This window comes from Dermochelys coriacea, chromosome 3 (genome assembly GCF_009764565.3).
Source record: "Dermochelys coriacea isolate rDerCor1 chromosome 3, rDerCor1.pri.v4, whole genome shotgun sequence".
In the NCBI taxonomy this organism is placed as follows: Eukaryota; Metazoa; Chordata; order Testudines; family Dermochelyidae; genus Dermochelys; species Dermochelys coriacea.
The window spans coordinates 104,096,680-104,105,248 of record NC_050070.1 but is presented as its reverse complement, the minus strand read 5'-3'; the positions used below and the strand labels follow the sequence as shown (position 1 = coordinate 104,105,248).

Here is an 8,569-nt window from a genome sequence, read left to right as displayed (position 1 = left end):
AGCCAGAGGATAGTACACCACGGGATACTCTATGCAGAAGAAGGCGCTGTTGAGCTCACACAAGCCAATATAAGGCATTATAATACCCACAATTTAATTAAAAGCAGTGCATATATTTAAATAAAGAGTTGGTGTCTCCCAGGTCTTAAATTACAACTAAAAATCCCACCAGCATTCCATGAATCAGAGAAAGTAAAAGGATTGGAGTCTAAATGCTGTAAAGGGGGACAACAACGAGATTGTGCATCTGTTATACAGAATTTGAGGATTTGCACTTTTTGAAGATATTGAATGTTTTAAAGGTTATATATAAAAGGGAAAGTCACTAGAGGACAAGGTGTTATGAGGAGCTCTGACCCAAGGACCTCATGATGCCAACTGGCAGAGGGCACAGGGATACACAAGAGTAACAGGGATCCCCTGGGTCTGGCATCTATCTACTAGTCTGTCAAAGAATGTTGTGTAATGTCTCAAACAAAAGCCTGTGTTACACGGCTCATCAGACTCATTGTGAAATGTATGTATGGGAACTATACGAAGAGTTGTGTGTGTGTGTGTGTGTGTGTGTGTGTGTGTGTGTGTGTGTATATATATACACACTAAAAATTAATGTTCTCTAGGTCTGTGTTAAGGCAAGTCACTGAAGGGTGATCCACATCACCAGTCAGGCAGGGCCCAAAATGCACTTATCTCACTTTGGCTGGGCAAATGCAAATTAAGTATTGCATGGTTCACAATGGCTGCCTATTTATAGTCTGAGCAAAATGCTAATCAATAAATAACCCCTGCTAGTTTTGTTTTTTCCTCTAGCCATGGCTATCTTGTTTTAGGAGTAAGAAAATGAACTTTTGAAACTATAACTAGGGTGCAGAAGAACTCCCAGGTATACCTTCAGTCTGTGAGGAAAAGCCACTTGATCTTTATGAGAAGGGTTCTCAGCCAAGGGTTTTGACTGAGAATGCAGGGGAAAGGAGTTGGGATAAGCTATCTTGTAGGAGACGGGGGAATGTCTTGTGAGTTAAGTTAATGCTCTAGAAAAAGCGTGTTATGATTTTATTTTATAGGTAACCATTTGTTTCTACTATTCTTGCTGTCTATCACTTGAATCCCTATTCTTTGATGATGAACTTATTCTTGTTTTCACTCTTTCTGTGCGCAGATATGTCTAAGTGCTGTGTGTTGTGCAGAGTGGAGATCCTGAGTGGAACGCTGCAAGCTGGCTTGCACTGTTCCTTTGGGAGCAGTGAATCTGGGAGCTTTGTGAGAGGTCAGTGGAACAGGGGCTGAACACTCCTGAGGGTTGCTTGGCAGACTCGGGAGTTGGTGCGGGCCTATCGCTAACCTGTATGGAGTGAGCGAGGCCTGCAGACTCCTGGAAAGCTGCACCTGTGCTGCCAGTGACTGGTGGTTTCAGGTGGCACAGACAAGACTTCCTCAAGGGGCAGAAGGGCACCCCAGAAGGCAGGTGGTGGCGAGGTGCCTCACAACCCGGGGTACCCCGGGAAGCATCACAGTGGTGTAGTCAGCAGGACATACACCCAGTTTGCTGGTTAGCTAAGCATCATGCTCAAGGCACTTAATTACCAAATACTTTAGACACTAAGAGATTCACAAATGAGAAGGCTGGGAACAATACAGAAAAGGTCATGGTTTATTGTTCTATGTTTATTTTGAGTAGGGAATAGAGCAGCAGAAAAGGCAGGATGAGCAAAGAACCATATGCTAAATATACCAAAAAGTAGTTGGAAGAGTTGTGTACAGAGTGCTGCTTGTTTGCCACCAGAACAAGTATGGAGGGGTTGAAAGCCCTGGTTGTGGAATATGACAAGCAACACGAAGGGCAGCCAGATTTCCTGAGTGTGCCTACAGACTTGGAAAACCAGCCTGACCCAATTCCTGGTAAGACAGCCATGAAACTCAGACTGACTGAGATAGAGGTCCAGAAGATGGCAATAGCAGATAGAGAACAGGAGCGGAAGGCCGAGGAAGCCGCCTTGAAAGTGGTCCACCAAGAGCACTGGAGCTAGAAGACAAAAAAGCGTGAAACTCGAGAAGCAGAAGCCCTAGAAAAAGTATAAGAGAGATTGCATGCCCTGAGCAGATGTGCCAAACCTGTGGGGGGGAAAAAGCAAAAATTGGGCTTTTTTAATTGGCTTGTGAGTTGCGTGTTGGCTAGTTTTTGGCTTGTAGCTTTTTTGCTTGTTTGGCTTGTAGCTTGTTGCTTGTTGTAGCTTGCTTCTTTTTTTTGGTTGGCTCCTGCAAGCTGGGGCAAGGGCGGGGAGAGAGTCGGGGTGCACAGTGGGCCCACCACAGTCCCAGACTGCATGGGGGGGATCTAGGCACATAGACTGTTGGGGTTCTTAGGGATCAGCTTGTTTTGGCCTTGTTCTGAAATGGGACTAACTTCATTTTTGGCTTATTGTGAAAGTCGGGGTGCTTATTTACAGCATGAAAGTTGGCAACTGTGGCCCTGAGCTTGCTGGTCTTACAAAAACTGATCTCTCAGCTCGTGAGTAATCCCTGCCAGGGGATCCCACAGCTGGGCCAAGCTGGGCCCGAGCTTCGGAGAGACTGATTGCACTGAAGAATATCTAACTATCTTTGAAAGAATATGCAGGCTACATCAAATCCCTGATGGCTAGAGAATGACTGTCCTAATTCCCAAACAGACTGGAGAAGTTTTGCAAGTATTTAATGATGTGGATGTTAGTGAAGTTATGAAATACGTTTAATTCCAGGAGTGTGTGTTTAAGAGATTTTTCCAGAGGCATATCGTCTCTAATTCAGAAACCTCAAAAAGGTTGTTAAGTAAAGTCTTGGGGAGTATGTGCACAAAATGTTGGATTATTTGAGCAAATGGATAAAGAGTAAAGGGGATAAAGACAAGCTGGTAGATCTGTTTTCTCAGGCGCAGTTCTTTGAGGTTTGCTCTAAGGAAGTGAGAGCCGCTGTGTGGGAGCAGTGGAAGTTCCATCAGTGGAAGCAGCTGCGGCAGCACTGACTTGTACCTGACAAGTGAGACTATTTAGGGAGCACAAGTCCCAAAGGGCAGGGCACAATCCTGAAATAAAAGAGAGTTCATTCCAGGAAAAAAGGAGGGAGGAGAGGGAACTAAATCCATACCACCCCAGTTCCAGTCACCACCTCGTAACCCTAATGACTGGACCCCAGACCAAGAGGAAGGCCCAAGAACATGTTACTTATGTGGGTCACTTGATCAAATGAAAAGGCAATGCCCTAAGTGTGGGGGTCCAAGTTCAGTCTTCTATCAGTTCAGGTGAATGAAGCTACCCTTGAATCAAAGGCTTCAATGGTGGCAGAGGAGGTTCTGGTTAACTTTATCAGGTCTGACAGGTTTCAGAGTATCAGCCATGTTAGTCTGTATCCGTAAAAAGAAAAGGAATACTTGTGGCACCTTAGAGACTAACAAATTTATTTGAGCATAAGCTTTCGTGAATGCATCCGATGAAGTGAGCTGTAGCTCACGAAAGCTTATGCTCTAATAAATTTGTTAGTCTCTAAGGTGCCACAAGTCCTCCTTTTCTTTTTGCGAATACAGACTAACACGGCTGCTACTCTGAAACCTGATGTGTCTCTGTATCTCCAACATATCAATGAGGTATGAGAGCCCAGTATTGTACTCTCATCTCACAAATGGGTGGTTGGGATTCCTGATTACCAGCAAGTTCTTTGGGGAGGTCACATGCAGAGGCACCCTGGCCTGGAGAAATATTTTCCTGTGATATATGACATAACACCCCTTTCACTGTAGGTTTACCGGTGCACCTGCTATCGCCAACATTTGTGTTCCCATTGTACTAGCTCAGTTTTAACTTCCTGGAGTCCAGTTTGGTGCATCATCTTGAACAGATCTTTTATTAACCCACTGCTAGATGTCTAGGTTTAGCGGCACTCACTGAGGCTTCCCATTGATATTCCATGATCATATATGAGATGGAATTTGGCCAGTTGTGTGCAAAGATTTTATATTAATTATTCAAAGAAATTTCTCCTGAATTTTGTTTGTTTTAAAGCAGCTACTCAAAGTCTGAACTCCAAACTTCAGGTTTTATAGTTTAGAGGTGATTAATGAAATAAGTCACCTGGTATTGTTTCCCCGCCAAATATATGAATGTAGTTATAACCTTGCACAAATGCTTAAGGAAAGAGAACTTAAAATCCATGAGTGTTTGAGTGTGTGTGTGTAAAATTTGCTTTCTGCTGTCATCAGTGCTAATTAAACAATGGTGTGAATGTTTGCAGGAAGGGAACACAAAAGGGATGTGAGAATATTCATGGAACTTTTTATTTAGTATTCACACAGTTCTTACTGTGTGAAATGGCAAATATACATTGTGAGTTTGTAGGCTTATCGTGCACTGGGGGGCAGTGAACTGGCCTTTGTGTAGATAAATATCAAATGTCTGGCTACACATTGGATCTAATTATTTTGCTACAAGTGTGCAAATACACTCTCCACTCTAACTCCAGCAGTTAACACTGAAGTTAGACTTCAATATGAGCACTAAAAAACACGGGGAATGTAGCAGTACTGACTGATCCAAGCTGGCCATAGTGTAGACTAGTACTGCACTGAAGCTTATTGACCTGACTTGATTTACAAGTGTGCTGACTTTTGCGCTAGAACCATGATCTTCTATCAGCCAGCTCATGGGACATCTGTTTGATCAGAAAATGGGCATTGACGTGTCAGCTGATTCAGATTGGCTTGTGCCTCACACACCCCTTGTTACTCTGACAAATCACTAGGTTTGATTGAGATGGGCTGTCCAAAATAGCTCTTACAAAACCTTGGCTCTGGGCCCTGTTGGTGTCTGTGATAATGAGGAACACTTATGCATATACTTGTTACGCATTCCCTTGTCTATTTAACCTATTGGGAAGGAACACTAGTGTAATCTGAAACAATACAGCATAGCCTACGTTATTTTAAAAAATAGATCACCTGATTCTCTTTGTATTTGATTTTATTCATGTTTTGCCAAAGTTACTGTCTGGCCCTTGAGCAATGGTATGTAGCAACTCTAGGAGGAATTCTAAGGATCCTCCAACCTTTCAAGAAGTCCTTTCCCTTATGCCTCTAATTCCTCTCTTTTTAGATTGCAGTGAATGCAGCACTCAACATCTGGCATGAAGGATGAATGAACAGCCTTCTCCGAGGCAGACTGGGTGATAAGAGTTGCTTGGGAAGAACTGAGTGCCACTACTCCCACCATCTCCTCCCAGTGGCTGACAAGCCTCCTTTACTATGGGCTGAACTGTCCTGGCCTGCGAGTAAGAGACCTGAAGCTATTCCAGAATTTAGGCCTTGTCACTGTGGCGCCCTTGCTGCTAATCCCTACAGCTAGCTGGCTGACCTTCAGCTTTCTCATGCCGTTATCTGTTGCGTAATGAACTAGAATCAGGTAGGTAACTTTGGTTTTAACTATTACAAAAAGCAAACATGCATTTTGAAAGCAGCTGTTTGTAACAGTGCGTCAGTCCCTAATAGAGTATTTGGGGTCACTCTAGACTAGCTGGCTTGGATAAAATAAGAAATGATCCAAAATCTCAAATGGAATCTTCAGAAAAAGTGTAATTCCTGTATTGATATTTGTCCTTTCTAATTTTGGCTGGGATTGGAAATGCAAGCCGGTTTTCATAAGTTTTCCGGCTAGATCTCTAGAATGATATGTTTCCAATATGTGCAGCCAGACATTTGATTATCTGAACCAAAGCTCTGAATCTTCTGAGGTTTGCACAGCCTGTGTAACAATGAAGGCAGAAATCTTTTTATATTACAGGATTCTTATTCTAATATATAATTATTATCTCACTGATGCTTCAAATGATGCTACTGCTTTGGAACGAAAGGTATGTGTCATTCAGATATTTTTTGCATTAGTTTTTTGTGAGAACCATTAATTGGGAATGAATTTGCAAGAGTACTTTTATTTCATTCTTCCCTTTTGGTCTTGCCTACCCTGGGTATATTCCCTGATCACATCCACTGAGTTCCATTCACTAGTTTAATAGCACTGGGGCCAATCCCAAGAATAGCCAGCCAAAATTTCTCTTTGCCCCAGGTGGGCTTACCCCAGTTTTAAGCAGTTTTAAGATAAGCTGCACATTTGCAAATTGTGGCTTAGTGTGTCTACACATGGGGTGCCCATTGGTGGCCACCAATGCCTGTAATCAGGGCAAATCCCCAATATAGACAAGACCTTAGTTTTTCAGGTGGGAGGGCCACTCAGGGCATTGTTGAGTACTTGTTGATTATATGGGCATTACATTCATCAACCACCTTTCTGCTTTCTATTCTCACCCTTTTAGGCTCCAACCACTGCCTATGCCCTTCAGTAAGAAGGGTGGAATACTGCAATGTCTCATAACTATGGTTTCAGCAAGCAAGTGTGAAAATGTCATTAGAAAGACTTCTCAGCAACAAGATGGCTGCATAGAGAACTGTGAGAATCGGAAGGTTCCCAGAAATATTTTGTGAGCAGCTCTATAGCATAGATTTATGTAGGATAGCTCCTGTGTCTAACACACCCACCACTACTACCATGATCTGAGCCTCCTAGGCTTCCTTTGGACGAAAAGGAAAGCAAAAGCTGACAACCGTGCTGTTTCGTGGAAACTTGTGAGGTTTAGAAATTTGTTTTCCTTCCATATTGGAACAAAATCAAACCTTTTAGAACATTGTCACAGAAATGGAATTGTGTCAAAATGTCTGGTTTTGGATCAAAACCTGAGATATCTCAGAAGTAAATTTGCGTGGGTGCATGCTCTTTCTCCCTCTTTCTTGTCGAAACCCATACGTCTCTGTGAAACAGCATATTTCGCCAAAATTTCGTTTAGTCAAAAATGTCCCGACCAGCTCTCGTTCTTCCTGTTCCTACGTTTGCTTTGCTGTGTAGTGCCACTGACATGGCAAAAAAGCTCTCAGGCTATTAGTGTACAATTTAATAAATATCCACATTAAACAAAATAACTTTTTATTTTGCATACAAACAAACATACAATGGCATACTTTGCTCCCCTGCCCTCCAGCCAGTACTCTCATTCCATACATGTGAGTGGTAAAAGCCCGCCCCAGATCATCGGAGAGTGCAACAATGTTACACAAGCTGGGTTTTTTTCAAGTTTTCTAAATATTTTCCAACTTCTATTGCATACTGTTGTCTCCATGCTGTGAACTCTTGCCAAAACTCCCCCAACAGCATTCTTCACTGACTTTGCAAATCATTTAGACAGCAAACAAACCTTTTAAAGAGTCATTGATTTCTGCAAGAAAGCATTTATGTTTATTATATATGAAATAAAAACAACTAGAATGCACATTTTACAACTCACAGATCTCCAGTGAAAGCCATAAACAAAAACTCCTGTGACAGCTCAGAACTTTATTCTCTTCTACGCATTTAAATTTGGGAATAATACTTCTTACCTTCCAGAACAACCGGGACACCCCTCTGTGTATAAAGCAGTTTTAGTTGCTACCAACTCAACATAACTTCACCTACACCTGGGAATCACTGAATCTCAGCTGACTTAATTCTTTATTACTTCTCCGTTTGCCAGTTGTCCCCTTGTTTTTCTATGGTATAGCTCTTCTATATTTCTGCATACATATTCTGCATGGTAAGGTCACCACTTTATACAACTAGCAACGTACTGTTCTACTGTTTGCTATTTATCTTTTGACCCTCCTCCTATTTGTTGATGGCATTCTAAGCGTAGACATATAATCTAGTGGCTAAAGCACCAGGACTGGTGTTGCTAGATTTGGGTTCTATTCCTGACTGTGAAACAGTGTTGCTGTGTAATTTTGTGCAAGCAGGTGAGTGACGTAGGCCCGTATCTTCAAAAATTGTCTCTGATTTTGGGTTGTTTCCATTTTTGGGCCCTCAGCTTGTTCCTACTCTCACTCAGAACAGCGCAGATCCCTTGACTCTTGTGCGGTTGCTCCTGATTTACACTGGGGTTCAGGAGAATTGGGCACCTACCCTCTGATTTCCCATTGACTTTGAGTGGAGTTCCTGGGGAACAGAATCTCTGACAATGTGAATTTATGTGTCTCATGTTGGGCTCCCAGGACTGAGGCAGCCAAAATTCGAGGCTGCTCCTGAAAATCTTGGCCTTTTGCTCTCTCTCTGTCAGTTGTTCCAATTGTTTAATGCAGATATTTGAATGTAAGTATTTCAATGGGATGCTCTGAGATCTTTGGGTGCATAAATATATCTTTGCTGCAGACACATGAAATGTGCTCTATAGTAATATGGGACATTCACTGACGTATTTCAAAGTAAATGTCTAAACAGTTCTACACATTATTTTTTCACACCTGTTACATGGTAGCTTAAAAAGCCCTTCTCGACATTCCTAAATGTTGAAATTCTGAGATGAACTGAACAACTCTAACTATTTAGCTCAGGGGATGAACTGACAGTTCAGAAGAAATAATACACATGTTGTAAGACAGCTGGTCTATCTGTTTTATGGCTTTTCTGAGCAAAGTTGACAAATACATCTTATGCCTTCCCTGTCAGAGAGTAATCAATTTGCT

At 42.2% G+C, this 8,569-nt stretch overlaps 1 long non-coding RNA gene across 1 annotated transcript; it reads left to right on the top strand.

Annotated features, from left to right (window-relative positions):
• Positions 1 to 1,156: 1,156 nt before the first annotated feature.
• On the top strand, positions 1,157 to 7,295 carry LOC122459097. Its single transcript, XR_006279561.1, has 3 exons — positions 1,157 to 1,267; positions 5,121 to 5,426; positions 6,334 to 7,295. It is a non-coding gene; the product is annotated as an uncharacterized LOC122459097 (long non-coding RNA).
• Positions 7,296 to 8,569: the final 1,274 nt, after the last annotated feature.